Source organism: Cyprinodon tularosa, unplaced genomic scaffold (assembly GCF_016077235.1).
Source record: "Cyprinodon tularosa strain WSP-4 unplaced genomic scaffold, ASM1607723v1 ctg900, whole genome shotgun sequence".
Lineage (NCBI taxonomy): Eukaryota > Metazoa > Chordata > Actinopteri > Cyprinodontiformes > Cyprinodontidae > Cyprinodon > Cyprinodon tularosa.
Genome location: NW_024039675.1, coordinates 452,202 through 475,071, shown reverse-complemented (window position 1 = coordinate 475,071; position 22,870 = coordinate 452,202). Strand labels below are relative to the sequence as shown.

The window sequence follows — 22,870 nt, the reverse complement described above, 5'->3', positions numbered from 1 at the left end:
TGCTGACATTTTATTTACTGCATGCCATTTTTATATTTTAGTTTATATAAACTTGTATCTTGAAATAATCCAAAAACATAAATGAACCATATCTTCATATAAAACTGTTAAAATAAAACTCGGCCTTATATTAACCATCTGCTACAAGATTTAGTAAAACATACCTGTATTTCACACATGGGCATCGAGGTAAAGTCAGTCTCTAGCATAAACATGCTCCTGCAAGGAGGAGCCACAATGTTAACGTGGGAAATCCCCACCACACTTTCTCACGAGCTAAACATTTCTAAAACCCAACAAAAACAATATAATAGCAAAACAGTGTGACCTACATAAAACATATTTCAATAATATGCAAAAACGAAAACCATAAACATATTTTATATATAATATTTCTTTATAACATTGCAGAGACACGTTACCTCAACAGTGATCCTTATGGCTCTGAGGATTACCCATAATACCCTGCTCTTTCTAGGGTGAATGTTATACTCCATTAAACCAGCAGATGGTGCATTTTAGCAGGATTTAACCTGAACCATTTTAACTATGTTACATACACCCCCCGTAAATCCTGCTAAAATCGGGTTGTATCAAATACACACAGCACTAAAACAAAAGTGCAATAAAAAAAATAAGAATAAAGAGCACATAGTAGTCACATCAGTTCAAAACTTCCCCTAAGGAATAATGTTAGCAAAAGTGTGGCCAATACTCCTACCAACACAGACCCAAAAGATGCCATTTACACCTTTTGATAAACAACCATTGCTCTACAAAGCAGTCACTGAGCAAAAAAAAAAAAAAAAACAACCCAAAAATAAACTTTGAAACAATACAAATCTACCCTGCAAACATGGTCTTCACAAAATAAAAGAGAGTCCACAGTCGACATTGAATCATCCACAACCTGTTCATTCATTTCACATATAAGCCTGGCTGGAGGCTTAACAGGCCTACCCGATCTAGTGCATAGCCTAGATGGCTGAGTGCAAATAACATCAGTTGCAGGCAAGTCCAGTTTCATGTCAGAACTATGTTCAACTGGAAGATCATGCTGAATGAGGTCAGATTGGACAGCTGGAGTTGTATGGTTGGAACCCGGTTCAGGAGGGTTTGACAGTGCAACAGATTCAGGGAGATCAGGTTCAGGTAAATCCTTGGTCTCAACACTTGAGGCAGGAAACACAATGTCCACTGAAGAACCTCGCACTGGAATGTCAGAAGCACAGTCAGGTTGATTTACAACTTCATCCATACAACTATTGTCCTCCATCTGCAAAAGCCAGTTCACAGTCTTAGTTTCATTGTCCTGTACTTCATCAGGCACAACGGGGTCACTTCCTGCTGTGGAAGGGCAAGGGGAATGGTCCGCATCATCAGGAATGGCAGCAGCAGTAAGAAAGTTGACAGGAAGGAGAAGATTTCTGTGAAGGACCTTTGTCTTTGATGTGACAGGATCTCTGATGCAACACACATTTATATCAGGCTTCACAGACACCACTTCATATACTGTTGATTCCCATTTGTCTGCTATTTTCCTCTTCCCTCGCTCACCACGATTAGCAACCAAAACTCTGTCACCCACAACGAGAGGAGAACCTTTAGCTTTGCGGTTGTAGTACATTGCTTGTTGGGCTTGTCCCGATGAACTGTTTTGTTGAGCAATGCGGGCAGCCACAGAGAGGTCATGTTTGAGGCGGGAGACAAACTCATGATGGTCTACAACTGGGCCATTTGACAGAGCATGCTGGAAAACCACGTCAATGGGCAGGCGCGGGACCCTGCCGAACATAAGGAAAAACGGAGCAAATCCAGTTGTTTCATGCTCAGTGCAATTGTAGCAGAATGTTAGCATTCTGAGCATCTGAGGCCATCTTGCCTTGGACTGGGGAGGGAGTGCTCTGATCATGTTACCTAAGGTTCTATTGTAACGTTCAACAATGCCATTCCCCATCGGGTGGTACGGTGTGGTGTGAGACTTTTGTATGCCAGCCATGTCCAGCAGTTCTTTGATGAGAAGACTTTCAAAATTAGCTCCTTGGTCTGAATGAATGCGTTTAGGGAAGCCATATATGCAAAAGAAGTCATCCCACAGACGACGAGCAACTTGTTTGGCTGACTGATTTTTGCATGGAAACGCATGTGCCATCTTGGAAAAGTGGTCTGTTACAACTAAGACATCCACTGAGCGTTTATCTGAGAGTTCAGCCGTCCAAAAGTCAATATAGACCAGTTCCATCGCCTCAGAGGTGTGAATACTTTCAAGGGGAGCTCTGTCATTAGGTTCTGGAGTTTTACCAACTACACATCGAAAACAGCACTTCACATGGTTAATGATGTCACGTTCCATCCCAATCCAAAAAAATCTCTGTCTGGCGAGAGAGAGTGTGCGGGCTTGGCCCTGATGACCAGCTGAATCATGCACCCCTTGGAGGACTTTGGCTTTTAAAGTGTCAGGGACAATAAACTGTTGAGTTGTCATGTTCATTTGTTTGTCCTTCTTAACTCTGTATAACAGGCCATCTTTAATGACAAGCTTAGGCCAATGTCTCAGCAGATTTAAAACACCAGGTGACTCACTTGCACGTTCACGTCTGGTGGGTCTCCTGTGACGTTGCATATAATAGAAAAGTCTGCCCAACACACCATCCTGACCTTGCAAATTAGCAAGTTCACTCTTTGGCATCAAGGCAGATTGATCAATGTCACTGAGTTGCAAGACAGCTGGATCAGTGGCTCTCATCTGACTGAAACCTCCAGACTCATGTGCCTCAAGAACAGCTGACACATCTTGTGATGTTAAAGTCTGGGGAGTCGGTGAGGACACCTCAGCATTGTCATCTGTGCACTCAACAACCAGCTGACAGTTGTTCGTACAATGAAATGCATCTTGGACCGTTCTGTCCAACATACCGTTCACCTGATTAAGTAGTGCGGCATAGGGTTCAGTTACAATGCGATGGCTCATGCACGACTGAACAAAAGGTTCTCTACTCAAGGCATCAGCGACAACATTTCTGCTGCCAGGAACATAGTTCAGATCAAAACTATAGGCAGCGAGCCTGGAAACCCATCGTTGTTCACATGCATCTAACCTTGGCTTGGTTAGTATGTATGTTAACGGGTTGTTGTCCGTCCAGACTGTGAAATGACGTCCTTTTAGCCAGTGGCTAAACTTGTCGCATATTGCCCATTTAAGAGCAAGAAATTCCAAGCGATGTGCTGGATAGTTTAGCTGCGAGCGTGAGAGAGTCCTACTGGCAAAAGCCACTGGTCTAGCCACACTTCCATCAGGAGGAAGCTGTGATAAAACAGCTCCAATGCCATCAAAAGAGGCATCAACCGCAAGGATGAATGGAGCATTAAAATCCGGATGAGCCAAGGTAACACTACTTATCAAATCATTTTTCAAAGTTTTAAATGCTTCCTTGCACTCGTCAGTCCAGTCAGATGGGGACAGTTTAACCTGACCCTTTTTGAATTTGGGTGTGTTGCCTCGACCTTTTTTGTTTGTCGCACCAGGCTCAGCTACAAGGCTAAAGAGCGGTTTGGCTTTGACAGAGCACTTCCCAATAAAGTGATGATAATAAAGAACCATCCCAAGAAATGATCTAATTTTTCTGGCACATGGTGTCTCACCATCAGGCTCCATGAGATCAGTTTCCTGTACCTCACTGATAGCCTGAACTTTACTAGGATCAGTGCTTACACCGTCCTCACTTATGACATGACCCAAAAATTTCACTGACCTACGAAGGAAGTGACATTTTTTTGGAGACAGTTTCAAGTTATTTGCAGCCAGACGAGAGAAAACCATCTGGAGCCGATCAAGCGCAACCTGTTCTGATGGGGCAAAGACCATCAGGTCATCCAAATAACATAGCAAACTAGTGAAATTTTGGTCCCCAAAAATAGACATCATCATCCGCATGAAAGTTGCAGGGCTATTGGTCAAGCCTTGAGGCATCCTATTGTACTCATGCTGGCCAAATGGAGAAGAAAAGGCAGTAAACCTTTTGTCATCCTCGTGTAGCCTCACATTATAGAACCCTGAAGTCAGGTCCATGGTGGAAAAGAATACATTCCCACCAAGTGCAGCAAGGGCATCTGTTTGATGAGGCAATGGATGCGCATCTTTAACGGTTCGCGCATTCAGCCATCTGAAATCATTACAGATGCAGAGATCTCCATTAGGCTTAACAACCAAAACCAGAGGAGAGGAGTATTCGCTTTGTGATTCACGAATAATTCCCAACTCTTCCATCTCACTCAGAGCAGTGCGCAGTTTTTCATAATGGCAAGGCGGAACACGTCTGTATGGTAGTCTAAAGGGCTTGTCATCCACAAGTCGTATTCTATGTACAAAATCTGTAGCATCCCCACAGTCCATTTTATGCCGAGAAAATATGTATTCATACTGCTGAATGATTTGCAATAATTTATTTTTCCACTCAAGGGAGACTACAGGATGTGAGGTCCAAGTCCTGGAGTCCAATGTCACTCAGAATATGAGACATGTCCTTTTCAGTTACTGGTGTCTTTTCAGGGTCTTTAGTGTACTGTGTGTTGGATTGGATACACTCAGGTTTGGCAAAGTCATGTACAGAAACACAAGTGAACACATCAACAACTTTTGCATTTCTTCTCAGAGTGAGAGGTTTTTCAGTTGGATTTACAATCTTGACAGGAACACACCCGTCACCATACAATGACGCCACAACTCTCCCCACTAGGATTTGTCTGGGTCTGCACTTGGACTGAGTTGGTTCAATGAGGACTGAACATCCAACTAAAGAAACTTCAGATGTAGGCAGTTTGGCCCAAACTAAATGTTCAGTGAGGGGCTGGAGGGTAACAGACCTTTTGAGTTTGGCTGTGCCCACTTTGATGGGTTTCATGCCTGGGTCACAGGATATCGAGCCTGACAGCAGAGACATTAAACAGGGCAAATTGTCTTTGTGATTGCCTCTCTGAGAGGAGCAATTTGTTGTCTCATCCAAAGAGGTTTTCATTTGTGAAATCAGCCATCTGATAGCATTACTGCCCAATATCATTTCATCTGATTGGCCTGGAACTACTAAAACAGGGATTATGACATTAAAGTCAAACACTGTTAGAGTAAGTTCATACAATGCAGAAGGTGTGGCGACATGACCTCCACATCCAACAATGACAAAATCAGCAGCTGGTTTCTTATCCAGGTCTGTGAGACAACTTGAAAGTTTTGCTTCAGCCTCCTCACTTATGGTGCATGCCATTGATCCACTATCAACCAAAGCTTTGAGAAAATACCTTCCTCCAACAGTCACATTTGTGTAAAACAAGCTGTCAGTCTTTGAAAGTCTCTGAGGGGCTTGCACTATCAATGTCTTTTGTGGTGGAATTTTGCTGCTGTAATTAATGTACAGTGTCTCACAGTCATCATCAGAAGAATCTGATGTGGGAGTGTCACTAAGACGATCTGCGCTGTCCTCCCCTCCACGCAGATCGTTCAGTTTTCCTGCTGGTTGTGGGAGGGCAGCTGCTCTCTCTGACGGCAGTTTCGGCTCGAATGGCCAGGAAGATGACAGAAGAAGCACAGATTATTCTGCCGGCAGTGTGTTCGTGCAGTGTGAGAACTATCATTACACACAGAACATGGTATGTCGTTCAGTCCTTTAATATTCGGCAAACGGTTTTTAACAGGTTGCCGTCTGCTGGACTGGGAGTTGCACTGGGCTTGAAGTAGAACTTTCTCCAACATGCTAATCAGCTTGTCCATGGTGGAATTGTCTGGGGCTACCTGTTGTTGCAGTTCCTGCTTCTGAACAGATGTGGGCGCTGTGCAGTCCACCTCTGCTCGGTTCACACTGATTCTGCTTTCTTTCTGAGCAGACCGCAGTCCCTTTTCCATATGATACTCATCCAACACCTCCTGAACATCTTGTGCTGACCATTTGTCTATGGTCTTAGATCTGAAGGTAATAGCTAAATCTTTACATGGGCAGTTCCTGATGAACATGCGAGTAACTTCAACACTTGGATTGTCAAAGGTCTTACCCTGTTCTTGAAGACGGCTAACAGCAACATCAGCTGCTCCATTCAATCTTAGCCAATATTCGAATGGATCCTCGTTCTCTTTTGGCCGGGTGGAGTAAAAATCAGCAAGTGGTACTGGTGAGCACTGATCAGACCCAAAATGTTTGCGCAGAAGTGAATAAATGGCCTGTGGATTGCGCTCAACATCCATCCCACAGTTGCGTATTCCACACCTCACAACATCCCTTGCTCTGCCTCTAAGATGGATCAGGATCTCCTCAGCTTGATGTTTTTGCTGTACACCACTCTTTTTGATGTAACTTTTCATTGAGTCCTCCCACTCATCAACTGTAACTGTATCAGAACGTTCCCCTTTAAAAATAGGTGGTTCTCTCACCTGGCTTCTGGAGACGAGCTGGACCTGAGAAAAATCTAACGAGCTGCATGGAACTTGAGGACTCTCATTTTGAGACTTTTTTATCGAAGTTCCACTTGGGGTGCTCGAGTTCAGGTGTGCCATAACACTATCAGCCAGCTGTTGCCCTATTTGTTGGACAATAGTGCTCATCTGATCAGCTAGCCCAGTATTATCAACATAAGAATCTGGGATAGATGTGCTAGAACACTGACGAGGTTGAATATTAGGACAAGTCTGACTGCTGGGTGTAACAGCTTCCCCAGTCACAACCGAGTTATTTACAGTATTTACATCAAGTAGTGCCCCACTCAATACTTCGTCACCCATTGAAAATGGAACAGGGGTGGTAAAGAACCCTCTACCTCTGCCCCTACAGAGTGGAGTCCTGTTCGATTGTCCAAAGTTACTGAAACTCATTTTGACAAAAGTCCAAAAGCAATCAAAAGAAATATCCTTTCACAAGGATTTATAAACACATTCAGATGTGGTACTTAGACTACTGTTGAAAATCCAGATGGAACAGTGGAGCTCCAGCGACGTGAAGATCAGAAGTCACCAGCCCGGTCCGATGTAGTTCAGGGCGAGTCACGGCACCAATGTGACCTATGTGGTTCTGGTGGCTTCTCTTAGGGTGGCAATGGATGACAGGAGCTCAAGCTGGCATCAGTAGTTCTCTTTAATTCACCATCTGTATTTCACACATGGGCATCGAGGTAAAGTCAGTCTCTAGCATAAACATGCTCCTCAACAGTGATCCTTATGGCTCTGAGGATTACCCATAATACAGTAATCAAAATAAAATCATTGAAAATTACAGTGATCGCATAGTGGATTTAGTTTACACTAAAGGAACAACCAGCGAGTATCATTTTTTAAAGAAAGTAAAGCAATTAACTAAAATGTTCTGAAAAATAAAATAAAATGCTGAGATTTTATTTACTGCATGCCATTTTTATATTTTAGTTTATATAAACTTGTATCTTGAAATAATCCGAAAACATGAATGAACCATATCTTCATATAAAACTGTTAAAATAAAACTCGGCCTTATATTAACCATCTGCTACAAGATTTAGTAAAACATACCTGTATTTCACACATGGGCATCGAGGTAAAGTCAGTCTCTAGCATAAACATGCTCCTGCAAGGAGGAGCCACAATGTTAACGTGGGAAATCCCCACCACACTTTCTCACGAGCTAAACATTTCTAAAACGCAACAAAAACAATATAATAGCAAAACAGTGTGACCTACATAAAACATATTTCAATAATATGCAAAAACGAAAACCATAAACATATTTTATATATAATATTTCTTTATAACATTGCAGAGACACGTTACCTCAACAGTGATCCTTATGGCTCTGAGGATTACCCATAATACCCTGCTCTTTCTAGGGTGAATGTTATACTCCATTAAACCAGCAGATGGTGCATTTTAGCAGGATTTAACCTGAACCATTTTAACTATGTTACACATGGAGTATGTTGAGATTTACGCTAGACTTGTTGCTCGCCTTTTGTGGTTTATTAAAAAAAAAAAAAACAGTAGCCCCTGAAGTTTTGCCAATGTGTAGCCAAAGCAGTCTGGTAAGTGAAAGCACGCATTGCATCACACGTTTAGAATACCACCCACCACTCTCTTATGAACTGACTAATGAAGCCTAGAGATACAACTGCGTTAAATAGAAAACAACTCAGACCTATGGTCATTTTAAAGGGATAGTGGAATTTTTGTGAATTTTTGAAAAGACTGGTCCTTGCAACTTTAAAAAGAAAATGCACATGCACAATTCTCTGCAAAGATATGAAAATAAAATGCCGACTGAGTTAAATCCATCGATCTTCTTTTATTCAACTGGGGTGAATAGAATAATACTTTTTTGCCACTACAATCATCTAAAAAAGTGGTCCTCCTAATTGTCAATCATTCTGTGATATGTTTACATTAGCCAGTATTATGGTCTCGTCCAGTTAGCTATATTTTTCTGCGCATGCGCACTTTTCGGCGTGTATCTCGGGTGAGCTACGGTTTCAGACACTCATTGAAGCACACCTTTATTACCGCCATATTTTGACAATAGCTGAGGATCGTAAGAGAAAAAGTGTCTATGAAGTGTATAAACAGGAAAGAAAGGCCTCAGAAAAAGCAGATTGATTTGCGCAGCGGGGTCTCCTCACAAAGCATTATGGGATTTCACAGCGGTACACTGTCGACATACGCTGTCGCCAGCTGACAACTGTCAACTAATAACAAAGAATGCGTAGGCACCGTGCAGTGGAGGAGGAGTTACCTGACCAATGGAGCAAAAAGCAGTCATCATCTGTCCGAACGGTAAGTTAACTGAGTTTGCTATAAAGTCCTCTATATAGTCCTTGCTCTATATAGTGACTGGGGGATTTAGAGGTTAAGGCACACTAAGTTTGTACGAGCTATGAGAAGAGCAAGCTTGCACAAGGAGAAACGGGCTTGTGCATGCTCTCGAATGCGCATTTTGTTTTAAAGTGGAGAGGATGGGTCTTTTAAAAAATGTGCGTAAATCCTTCACAATACCTTTAAATTAAAATATGACTGACCATGTTAAAAGCATGAACAGATCTACCATTTAAAGTTATGTACAGATCTTTATGTAGAATTGAGCTGCTTCAAGTTTGGAGTAGCTCTGCTGGCTTAATGTTCTTTTTTGTTAGAGCTTTTTTTCCTTATTGGAGGATTAGAGTTTTTTAATTGTTTTTTGCCTTTAGCCTTGTATACCATGCAACTGGAAGGATTTTTGCTGTTTTGTGTTTTAACAAGGATTTTGTTAAGGAATTTATCTTAACTATAATAAAGTGGAATAGGGCCCCCATATCATCCTTGTCATTGCATTTCATGACGGTTTACATCTAATGTCTTTAATGTCATATAGTGAACAAGGAGCTTTGTGGTCGGATATCTTGTATTCTTAAGATGTAATTAATTTAATATTTCTCTATGTGACTGTTAAATGTGACTGGCAAATACAATCAATAGACTAAAAGAGAAAAAGACAAAATGCATGCAATGAAAAATGTTGCAAACTAGAAATACTATCATGTTGGGTTAAATACAAAACCATAAAGGAATACATAAATAATGGTGCCACACAAAACACATCAAAAGGAAATTCTGCAACTATCGAAAACAATTGCAAGTTAAGAAAATGTATAAAGTAGCTGTATCTGAAGTGCTCCAGACCACTAGAGGGAGTTTATCCTCATAACATATAGTACCAGACCATACTTTTCATTGTGAATTAGTGTTTATGGCCCAGTTCCGTTGTGAAAACATGAACAATGATTTGACATTCTAATCCCAGACATCAACATGTAATATTTTGAAAGAATAACAAAGATCTCAAAGCCAGCACATAATAATCTATATTTTTGATTACTCTTTTTTGTGCTATTCAACAAGATTGTAAAAGTTGGCACATACAAATACAATTTAACAGATGGTCTCTGCTAACCTTGCAGCATCAACAAACTTTCCACAAACTTCCTCCTCCTTTTTCACAAATTCCCCTGAAAGATCCCAGAAGTTTTCAGAGAGTGGCAGGATATATGGTGTTGCCCAGCTTAAAGAAACTTGAGGCGTGTAATTGACAAGGTGGTTAAAAACGTCCCATTTTGGTTTCTGCCTTTTTGAGCTCAAAAAACTTGGAAGACTTTTTGTTCTTCTCAACATTTACAAGAAAGAGTAGCAAAGCAGGCAAGGCCCAAGAGGTTAGCTGCTTGTTGAGGTGTCTGGTATCATTGATCAAACTGCCATCACTCTCATTGCAGAACATCTCATAGCCTGTAGGATGATTTTGGAAGAAACCTATTGAAAAAATATTCAAGTACATATTTTTTGTTGATGTATAAATGCAAATTGTTCAAGGAATCATTCCTCTGTGTTCAGTGTGTATAAAAAGACTTCAGTTTGTACCTTTCAATAGCAGTTTTAACCGATTTAAGCTAGAATATATAGTAGGAGCAATGGCAGTGTATATTTTTATGTCCCTGAGCAATTACTGTAAAATAAGGAATTCTATTGTTTTAAAGCATATCAAATAATTGGAGGTTCTACACACTTTTGAAATAAATTACATGGCTAGAATTGCTTAAGCAGGATTATACTCCCTTTAGAATGTAGATAGTTACTGTAGGTTTATGTTGAATATCTTAATCATGCAATGAATCACTCAAGAACAAAAGAATGATGAGAGGTTCAGTTAAAAAACAATAACATGTAACTACAAACCATCTGATGAATTGCTAAGCAGATTGTAGTCACTTGTGCATGCCCTACTCACTGCTAGAGATCTACTAGAGAAGAGTGTATAACATACACACATAAAATAGAATCATCAACCTTATTCCACCTCAATATTTCTAAAATGGTCACAGAAAGAATAATTAATCAATATTTTTAGAAATTATCAAGCAATCTATTAAACAAATGCCAATGTTTTGTAGAGCTTCCCACAATATTTTAAATTGCAGAAAAGCAATGCAATATCAGCATATACAATATTACATTGCAAAATACCAATAGGATGCCGTGTGTCTCTATTATTTATATATCTTATGTCTGTGAGTTGCATGGTGGTGCTCTCTGTACTGTAGCACCGTCGCCTTGCAGCAAGAAGGTTCTGGGTTTGATTCCCTGGAGTTTGCATGTTGAGTTTGCATGTTCTCTAATATATGTATATGTGTCTCTGTGTTGCTCTGTGATGACTGGCGACCTGACCAGGGTATACCCTTACTTAAGGATAGATAGACCAGCCCCACTGCAACCCTGATGAGTTAACCAGGAGAAGATGGATTAAGCTTTGTTTATGTGTTTATTGTTTCATTAGGTTTTTGCATATTATCATACAAAATGAAACGATGGGCCAATGAATCTCCAACTCCACTTGCTGCAGGAAGTTTACCATCCTATTTCTAACAACATATAATAACATTGCACATTAGCTTGTTGAGCTAGAGCACGCACGGTCAGAGTCCTGCAGCGGTCCAGTTTCGCAAACCCGACTTGTTGATGTTTAACACGCAAGCCGACATGTTAACACATCAAGGTGGGATGTAACTTGTCTCTTCCTCACTTGATCTTTTTTCTTTCCTTTCTATTTATGTTTTTTTTCATTTGTCTTCAATAAAGACAAAAAAAGAACAATAAAGAACAACAAATAAAAAAAAATACATCAAGGTATATTTTAAATAGGAATTCACTCAAAATTTTGTGCATTGCTTAATATTAAAAATAATTAAATAGCTTAACAATCACCTACACCCACACTAAGTAAAAATGCACCTGTTAATTTTCACCTTTGTAATTTTCTAACACCAAAGAGCAAATTGTTTAGGTTACCCACTGAGTGAATGTTATTTATTCACGAGAAAGCCGGAGCCGGTGCTTGAACCAACAACCCTTCTGTATCAGGGCAAACTCTTTCTTTGAACACTGTAAAAAAAAAAAAAAAAAAGAAAAGGAGCAGGATTTTATTAAAAATATTTTCCTTTGTTTTTTTTTTTGTTTTTTTTACCTTATTTAGACAATATGCCAAAAACAAAATAAATGGTTGTGATGTTACATTTAAGTGAACTTGTTAATGAAACACAAGAGGGTTAATATTTGTGTATTCTTTTAGCTACTGTTCATAAGAAAAATCAAACCATGACTTGTTTACTCAAGTACATATTGAACGTTTAATTTTGTGTACTGCTGCATCCCTACTGTTTATGGATTGTTTTCTTAATTCACCCATGTGTTATATGTGCATTTTCATCTAACTATTGTTTTTCTCTTTTCGTCTAAGCTGCTCATTACTCTTCTTTCGTTGGCTATTCCTCATTTCCAACTGCTTACTCCCATTTGTTTTGCCATGACATTCTCTACTTTTCCTCCTGCTTTTCACCTATTTGGTTGTTATTGTTCATTGATGATTTATTATTCTGTTGCATGGTCCCTCTTTTTGCCCTGTTCTGTATTTTTGTTTCTTGCACCTGTGTAAGTTTGCTTGATTCTTTCCGTTAATCCTCATGTTTGTTATCCACATTTTGGTCCTGTTAAAACATCCTAACTCATGAATATATATGGTAGGAAATTACCTTTTAAGAGCCATGCAAAGAAATTGTGTGGCAATAATATTCTGGATTTGTTGGATAGAGTAATGACCCGTTTGATCTATATTCTGTTATCAGAAATGTTTCCCATCCTAATTCTTAGTGGCATGGAAGCTTAATTTCATCCAGTAGAAAAAGGTAGAAAAATTAGGACCAATCTTAATTATAATCAGTATGACAATTTTTTGCAATGGTGATGCAAAAGTTTCCTGTTTTTTGTGCAACCATGTTTACTCCTTTTGCAACTCAAATTATAAAACTCTGAGATGCTAACGGACAAATAAAAACATTGATTTTGTTATAATTAGGATATTCACCAAAAAGTAGAGTTTTTGTCAATTAGACAACTCGAAAGATGCCCTAACTGTTTCAATTTTATCGCTGCCATAGTTTCATAAAAAATAATGGGTATTTCTATAATAAAGCCAGACTTTCAGTAATCTTATCTCCTACTCTAATAGTCTGAATGAAAAGCCGACATATTGTGTGAGTGGAAAAGTAAATATCTTTTTAATAACTTCTTGCAATTGCCTTCTCTGTCCTAATTGTAAACACTTTATAGACAATAGCTAACTATGAGTGTTCTCTCTTGAACAGCGTCAACACCAAATAGTGTTGTTAGCAGGACTAGGTAGTGCTTAGAAAGGGTTTGATCCCTTATAATAGACTAATGAAGGCTCTACTTTTATAAAACACAAAATGTATTTTGTATTCATATCCCTAGACATTAAAGAGGCCACGAGTACAGCAAGGTGCCCTTTTGTTAAACTGAAAAAGTACATCCAGAAACTTTGCAGTATTTGAAGCCTGATCAAATCTGCCATATTTCCATTTGCATAGTAAAAGCTCATTATCATGAAATATTTTAAGAGATTTTGCCAAATTTCACTCAGTCAGACCAGTAGGTAATTGTGGGGTAAAGCAGGAAAAAAAAAAACATCTGACAAACATTTCACTTTGTCAAGTGGAGCTTTGTTGTGATCTTTTTTAAATCTAACTTGTAAAATTAATCATTTGCACAATTAGGAAGTTCTTGGTTTCACCACTGAAACATAAAACAACAAACTTCGATTTTGTAGACCACTTTAGAAATACATGGTGAGATGCGACAAACGCGTCATAATAATCAGCTTATATCTGCCTTGTTTTACTTGTGACTAAACAAATAGAAGGAGAGCATATGTGGTTCAAATGTTTTTATGGTTGCAGAGTGGAATGAGTTTTATCTTTCATTCTGTTGGGATCCGGAGGCTTGCCCACCAGAGGGCGCTGAGGATCCTTTCCTGAGGGCTTGTGCTTCCTTTTGGGATCTGGAGGCTTGCCCACCAGAGGGTGCCAAGGATCCCTTCCTGAGGGCTTGCGCTCACCTGCAACACCTGTCTTTCATCTCCTCATCAGCCTTGGGCCTACTTAAGGAGGAGGAGACTAACACTCCAGTGCCAGAGTGTTTGCCAGTAACGGTTAGCAAAACCTGAGTCAACCCGCATGTCTGAGTCTTCTGACTTTTTATGAACCAAGCCTGAACCTGTTTCCCCTTTCTGTCTCACAGATATATCCTGCCTGACTACCAGTAACTGTGGAGAATAATCTCTGCTGGTTATCTGCCTGCCTGCTCTCTGTTGAACTCTGGAGAGCTTCCTCTGTGAGTATCTGCCTGTCCGACCTCAGAAGATTACCTGGAGAGAGACTCAGTCTGTGATCTGCCTGCAAGCTCTCAGTAAGCTCTGCCTCCGCCTCAGCCAAGTCCTCAAGAGAGAAAGAGAGCGCAACCTGGATTCTGCCCGCCTGCACTCAGACTGCCTCTGCCAAGCTCTCAGTTCTCCTCCTGCCTGCACTCAGCTCAATCTCTGCAAGCCCTCAACCCTCTGTCTGCCTACTCGCCTCTGGACCCTCAAGGTTCCCCCCTCTGCAGCTCTGCTCTACTCCAGAACAGAAATTAACCTGAACATCAAACCACCAACAATATTCCTGGATCATCTCTACACCCCCTCAGCAGAACCGTTACCCCACTGGACAGGAATACATCTCTGTCCTCCTGAACCTGCAAGAAATCCGGATCACTCAGACCTCTCTGTCCTCCTCAGTGGTGAACCCACTTGCTACTGTCTGCCAGAACCCAGAACCTGTGATTATAGTACTTTATGGTAAATAAACCTTTGAACTTTTTCCCTTCCTCCTGAGTGATTTCTGCATTTGGGTTAGACTACTAGATGCCTTCATGACACATACAGGTTTATTCAGACCCATATCCTACGTAGCATTGTCACAGGCAATAGATTTGTGAGAAACGTAGCTATATGTATTAAACCAGGCTAAGTTAGCATAGCTGAAGGGAAAGTAAGTTACTGCAAAAAATGCAAATCCATATCATGTAAGTGCAAATCATACATGTTTCTGTATCATCGTGGGAGATCATAAAAGCATTTCAAGCCAAAGCACAATCTGTGCTTTGAAGTATAACTGTAAAAAAATACAAAACATTTTCTCTTTCATTCCTAAAATTCCATCTCCATATGAATTTCTTAAGCAATAATTAGTTTAGTTCACCAAATAACAGACAATAGTCTTTAAGGTTACCTTCCAAAACTATTGCTGACAGAATCATAGTTTTACTGGTAAATGTAAGTTGAAAGAAACATGGATAAAAGATCCAAAGCAACCCTTGGATTCTATGTATGTACTGTATGTGAGGTAGTTTGGTCGAGGGTCAATAAGGTGAATAAATAAAAACAGCTTCAGCCACCGGTTTCAGTTTCTCTGTTGTCTTTTATTCCTTTTCTCTCAGACAAAACATTTCTATAATCAAGTGGCAACACACCTGCACTTGAGTGCCTCAATTAAACAGGTAAAAAACAAAAAAAACAAAGTCTAAACAGAGAAACAAGAATAAACTTAATCTAATTTACAAACTCATCTACATAAAGAAAGAGTCTGCAAAATAAACAGTGTGAAACAAGATAACTCAAAAAATTACTTTAAAGAAAAACAAACAAAGCATAACTCTAAAGTAAACCCTCTAAATAGTAGAATCAAGCAAATTAATGGATGACATCATTTAGTCAATTTAGCAGGAAATACTTAAATAATGGTAAGTAAAAAGGAAAACAAAAACCATGAATATACTTTGAAACATAACAATTTAATCCAATAATCCTGAAGTAATAGCTTTAACCTAAACATAAGTAGATGGAAACTGCAACATAATGCTAACACAAACAAACCCGGGATAGTAAGTGAAAGTCAAAGTTGCAAACTAATGTTTAAATTTAAGCATTGCAGAGATTCAGAAGAAAGAATAAGGGACAAGTGGTAAACACAAACTAAACCACTTTGTCACACTGTATATGTGGGTATGAACTGCTAACTGCTTGATTTTTAGTTTCTCGTAACAGTAGTTATACTGCTTGATGTTGCTGTCACTTTACAGCCAAGATATATTTAAATAGACTTTAAAGATGGAGTCAAGAGTTCATCAATAAAAGAAATAGAGCTTTCATTTTCAGAGCGAGGATTGGCACAAAAAAAAAGTCATAATGTTCAGCCAAATCAGAGAACGCATCCACCTTAGAAATCGACTGCTTCAGTTGAAGCGACAGAACATGTGACTTCATACTGGGACATTGCTCTGGTCTGGCAGGAGCTAAAGAGACGTTTCTTGGTTTTAATCGATACATTTCTAATGTTATCTGTAAAGCAAAGGAGATTTTGCTATGTATTGCTCTCAAAAGAGTAGAGAGCTCTTTGAGTGGCCTAAAAAGAAGTCTAGAGGACAGATTTTGACGGGAAAATATTTAAGCTTCTGATGGGAAGAGAGAAGCAGGTGCAAAGTAAAGTGCATTTGCTTTGGGGAAAATGCAAAATAATATCATGTAAGTGTTTACCCCCCCTTTGGAATCACACAGCAAATATATAGCAGAAGGGTCAGACTCGGCAAAAATAATCAATAAACCATTTCAATAAGCAGAAAACCTTACATAGAATAGGAGTTCAGAAGGACAGAAAACCGATAAACTGAAATAGCCATCCTCTTTGAGCCTAAAAAAACAACTAAAAAACCTTCAACAAACTTTACATGTCATTTTCTGACGATCCCCTCTCACTTCCTCACCCAGTAGCCCACCTATTTAAACTATCCAACAGAATGTACTGCTGCGTTTTCATTTTTTGTAATCATAGTTCTCATTATGTATTTTAATAAAATAAAATCCAATATCTGTTTTAGTAGGAGCCTTCTGTGGCAGGCTGGTAATTAAGTCAGGCTTTGCTTTTCAAACGAGCCAGCTGTTTGTTTGTATTTTAATACTTTCTTTATATAAAAAAAATTATAGTCTGACCAACTAAAATGTGGGGTATTGTTTTAACTCGTGGGGCACTGTGGCAGAAGTGAAAAAATCTGTACACATAGGGATCTGCTCACGCTCTCTCTGCATTGCAGTCAATGCAACCAGTGTGACTCCCACTCTACATTATTTTTGAATGATGTTGTCAGTCATTTATGCCATGTGGAGTGCAAAGTAGGTCTGCAACTGTTTAGTTAATACATGTTATTATTGTAACCCAGGAAAACATAGCCCTCATTAAACATAAACCTTTTCATAAAAATAGCTATAAAATGCTCAAATACGAAATAAATAAATAGGAAATAAATAGGCTTTAAAATAGTTAAAAATATTAATAATAATAATTACAGATATTATAAATGGTGTATTTCATTTTATATTTTATTTTGTTTAAAACTGTATAAAAGAGATTTATTTTGCCAGCAGCTAAATGGTTAAATCTGAGAAAAACGTCTTACTCTGAAGGGTCACATTGATTTGTAGCCCATGTGACAAGCTCCAGCCAATTGGGTCGCTATGTTCTCTGGCGCTACCAGAGAAAGCAAGGGAGAAGAATAGAGAGAACGAAGAAGCTAATGGAGTTGTGCTGGTAAAGAGAGACAATAAGAGAAAATTGACCATTGAAAAGACTACCTGCTGTCTGGAATATTTTTCACGTTTTTGGAGGAGGAGCTTTCCACATATATTTTTTTTCCCTGACCGAATTCGGGAGTGTTTTATGTTACAGAACTGGACTTGGTGAGTTAAAAAAGTGTATTTTATTTTCTGTGAAGGATTTTTTTTGTAAGACAATTGTATTTCATTGAAATGTGAAGCTAAAGTAGTGCTTTTATGTTTTTTTTTATGTTAGAAAAAAAAAAACCTTGGAATTAATATATGGAGTGGTGTGGGTGAAGCATTTTCCCCCACACACACAATGTTCAGCAGCCAAATCGACGTAGATATTACTTTATTCAGTAGAAAGCAAAGTTAAAAAGAACTTTGTATGCTTTGTTGGTTATTAAACCAGGCCTTTAAGTTTCTGCTGGAGATTGGACCGAGAAAGTCGATTGCTGAGTTGGATTCCACTATTGAGAAACAAGATGGCGAGCCGTAACCCAGGAGCCCAGTAACCGCCGTCTAGCAGGAGATACGCCCTCTGCTGGACATTTCAAATCATCCAAACTGGTATGACCTGCCCATTTTTTCCTGCTAAAAAAAAGCAGTGGATTCAGAATTAACTCTTCAGGATCAACAGAGAGAAAAGACATTGATTGAAGCACAAGTTATCCAGTCTTTTGCTGGATTTGGTTCTTTTGTGTTTTATTGATTTTCTTTCTGGATCATTTTCAGTATTCATTGTAATTGTGTGGAATGTAAATTGTCTGTTGGGTTATAATAGAAAAAAGAAATAGTTAAAACAGGAAATTAACACCCCTTAACTTCCTAGAAAGAACTCTAAATAACTAAAATTGATTAAAAAATAGATTAAATTTGAACAAACTATAAATAAAATAGTTAATCGTACCAATCTTGAACTTAAATAGAACTATAACCTAGGTTTAAATAAATAGTATCCTTTAATACCTAAAATTAGGTGTAAATGTGAAACAGGGGTCAAACCGATTATTCTGAAAGAAACAGGGAAACTATTTTGATTGAATTTTGTGTCATTGTATGTGTATTGTTTGTAATATTGTTCTTTTCAAATAATAAGCCGGCAGTTTAATCATATTTTCTGGTCTGTGGTCATTTATACACTTACACATTTCTCTACTTTCATAGCCGAACCTAGCACTGGTCTTATTATCTGTTTTATCAACTGTAAACTCATCGTGAGTGTTACAGAAAGTGGCGAGCCAGCCAGGAGTAGGAAATAGAAGCTTAAACTGTATTTCTGACCCAGATCACAAAAAAAAGAAAGAAAGAAAAAAAAAGAAAAAAAGGCCAAGTTCAGCGAGAAATGGACATAGTTGACAAAGAAAACATTAAAGTTCCAAACTCCGTGATTGTTAGTGGCATCACTGACACAGAGGTTGATGAAAATGTAACAGACTTCCTAAACAGGTATGGAAAAATAATGAGAACCTTTAAAATAGATGACCCGCATTCTTCTTACCACCAGAATGCCATTGTGGAGTATGAGAGTGGAGCTGCTTTGACAGCGCTTGAACCATTACTCCCTTATGTACTTGAGAGCTCAAACAAAATCTCTTATCGAATCAGAGCTCTGTCCACTGAGTATGTGTCTGATGTCACAGATAAAGCCACCCATCGTTTTTTCTGTGAACTGCAAGAAATTGCTAAATTAGGTGGAAAATCCTTTGAAGCCGTCCTGCATGAGCACCTGTCCAAATGCTCTCAATCAGTCACAGGCAGCTCTGGGATACCTGAAACTGAGAGTTTTACTCTCGAGACACAAAGTGGCCTGATGAACCCAGTTACCAGACCAACCCAAGGTAATGACCTACTTTTCCAAAGTGAAATGGCAGAGCAGTCTAAAACTTATATAAGCAACTCTGACTCTGACTCAGTTAATCAACCTCGACCCAATCTAGTCTCTAACCTATCACAGAATCTTGTCACTCACCCTGAAGTGCAAAAAGTAATTGTAGAGCATATAGTACGAAATGAAGCTCCGGTCTCACAGGTGGGTGCCTCTTTTCGGCTAAGGCAGTTTTCAGGCAAACTGCCTTGTCCTAGCCATGAGGCTGATTTCGATACATGGCGAAACAGTGTCGAGCTCATACTTCAGGATCCGGATATGTCTGTATTGCAGTGCTCGCGGAAGATTTTAGACAGTCTTGTGCCACCTGCTTCTAATGTAGTAAAACCCTTGGGCCCTACAGCACTGCCATCGGCTTATCTTGAACTGTTAAATTCAGCTTTTGGCACAGTGGAAGATGGCGATGAGCTTTTTGCTAAATTTCTTAACATCCTACAAGACCCGGGTGAAAAGCCATCAAATTACCTGCATCGCTTGCAGACAGTCCTCTCAAAAGCTTTGAGCAGAGGTGGAGCAGCCCCAGCTGAAGCAGACCGACACCTTCTGCGTCAGTTTTGCCGTGGGTGTTGGGATGATGCCTTACTTGCAGAGCTCCAGCTTGAAAGAAGAAAAGATAAACCACCTTCTTTCACTGAGCTACTATTGCAGCTGAGAGTTGAAGAAGACAAACATATTGCAAAAGAAAGCAGAATGAAAAAACACTTCGCTGCTGCGCGACCAAAAGTAGCCTCCCAAGCTATTACTGTAACCTCTGACCTCTCTGATCCCATAGTTCAAGACAATCTCACTGAAATGCGAACCCAGATAACCCAGATGCAAAGTCAGCTGACAAAATTGAAACCCCAAAAGGTAGTTCAACCTGTGGTTCCCCAAAGTGACCTTGTCACAGAACTAAAAGCACAAATTGCTCAGCTGCAGAGCCATCTGGCTAAACTAAAACCGCCAACCTCCAATAAGAAAAGTGCTAGTGCACCCAAAGCTAGGACACAGACTAAACCTAAGGCACCTGAAGAAAGCGTGACAGTCCAAACTTTAAAGAGTAGACCGAAGCCTTGGTATTGCTTTCGCTGCGGCGAAGATGGCCATATCGTTTCAGCTTGCTCCAATGATACAAACCCATCCCTTGTTGCTGAGAAGAGAAACCAGTTAAAAGCAAAACAGTTACTTTGGGACAAACAAAACAATCAACCACAGTCTTTAAACTAGGGGAAGCACTCATTGAGGGGCGGATGGGTGCTGCTGCTAAAATCAGTCCCACTGCACATTCAAGAAAGAACAGAAAACGGCTCTTTCACAACAAATCAGCCAGTGCGAAGTTACCCAAAGGCCTAGTTGGAGCTAAGTACACTGCTGAAGTACTGATTAACGGACAGGCTTGTAATTGCCTTCTCGATACCGGGTCACAGGTGACAACTGTATCACAGTCGTTTTATGACAGTTATCTCTCACATTTGGAGATCCATTCCATACATGACCTTCTTGAAGTTGAAGCTGCAAATGGTCAGAATATTCCATATTCAGGCTATATATGTGTTGACATCACCTTCCCAAAGGACAGTTTTGGACACGAACTAACCGTGTCCTCTCTTGCATTGGTTGTTCCAAACACGCGCTCCAGTACCCAAACTTCTCTCTTGATTGGTACTAATACGCTTGACCTTTTCTTTGAAAGTTTTTCTCTTGCTAAAACAGATTCCAGCGGCCTTCCCTATAGTTACAGGGTGGTGCTGAGCGTGTTACAAAAAAGATACAGGCAGAAAGAGACCAGCAATCTTGGTCTTGTCAGACTGTCCGGAAATGGGCCTGAGACCATTCCTGCAGGCCAAAGTAAAGTCTTGGAAGGGTCAGTTCATGTGAACATTGATACACCAGATAAGTGGGTTGTAGTTGAGTCCCCCAATGCATCCTCCTTACCAGGAGGTGTTTTGGTCACTAACTGTTTACTTACACTTCCTGAGAAACCATCACAAAAGCTCCCTGTTGTCCTGCGAAATGAAAGTAAACATGACATAGTTATTCCTGGAAACAGTGTAATCGCTGAAATTCATGCCATGCAAGAGATTTTGTCACATCCCCTTATCTCTGACGAGTCAAAGCAAACTCCTAGTTCACAGCCTGCTGAGCTTAATTTAAACTTTGGAGATTCCCCAGTCCCCGCTGAATGGAAAGAGCGAATTAAGCAGAAGTTGAATGCTATGCCAGAGGTTTTCGCACAGCATGATACTGATTTTGGGTGTACTAGTAAAGTAAAGCATCGGATTAAACTAAGCGATGAGACCCCTTTTAAACATAGGCCTCGCCCAATACGACCGCAAGACGTTGACGCTGTTCGTCTTCATTTGCAGGAACTGTTACAGGCGGGGGTAATCCGCGAATCCGAGTCAGCCTTCTCCTCACCCATCGTGGTGGTAAGGAAGAAAAATGGAGATGTGCGACTTTGTGTCGATTATCGGAAGCTAAATCAGAGCACGATCAAAGATGCTTACGCACTTCCTAATCTGGAAGAAACTTTTTCAGCCCTTACTGGGTCGAAATGGTTTTCGGTCCTTGACCTCAAAAGTGGTTACTACCAGGTTGAAGTCGAGGAGGAAGATAAGCACAAGACAGCTTTTGTATGCCCACTGGGATTTTTCGAGTTCAACCGTATGCCGCAGGGTGTAACTAACGCCCCCAGTACCTTTCAGCGTCTGATGGAGAGATGTATGGGTGACATAAACCTTAAGGAAGTCTTGGTTTTCCTGGATGACCTTATAGTTTTCTCCGAAACCCTCGAAGAACATGAAACACGTCTTCTTAATGTGCTCAGTCGTCTCCAAGAATATGGTCTAAAACTGTCACTCGAGAAGTGTAGGTTTGTTCAGACATCTGTGAGGTATTTGGGACACATAGTCTCTCAGCGCGGCATTGAAACGGACCCCGAAAAAGTTGCTGCTTTAACAACTTGGCCAAGTCCTACAAACCTAAAAGAACTTCGCTCCTTCTTAGGTTTTGCAGGTTATTATAGGCGGTTTATTAAAGATTTTTCTAAAATCGTCAAACCCCTTACCAATTTAACTGCAGGGTATCCGCCTCTGCGTAAGAAAAGTGGCTGTAAGCTAACCAGTGACCAGTATTTTCAGCCCAAAGTTCCTTTTGGGGAGAGATGGACAGAAAGCTGTCAACAAGCATTTGAAACAATAATACACAAACTAACTACTGCCCCAGTGTTGGGCTTTGCCAATCCCAAGTTGCAGTATGTATTACATACAGATGCTAGTACAACTGGACTGGGGGCAGCCCTGTATCAGGAGCAAGAGGGAGAGATGCGTGTTATCGCATACGGGAGCAGAGGTTTATCGAGAAGTGAAAGCCGGTACCCCGCTCACAAACTTGAGTTTCTTGCCCTCAAATGGGCAGTAACAGAAAAGTTTTGTGACTACTTGTATGGCAGTCCTTTCACAGTGATAACCGACAGCAACCCTCTAACTTATATTTT

At 39.9% G+C, this 22,870-nt stretch overlaps 1 long non-coding RNA gene across 1 annotated transcript; it reads left to right on the top strand.

Moving 5' to 3' along the window:
• Positions 1–17,461: 17,461 nt before the first annotated feature.
• Positions 17,462–18,623, top strand: LOC119776039. The gene is made up of 2 exons (XR_005279725.1): positions 17,462–17,648; positions 17,920–18,623. It is a non-coding gene; the product is annotated as an uncharacterized LOC119776039 (long non-coding RNA).
• Positions 18,624–22,870: the final 4,247 nt, after the last annotated feature.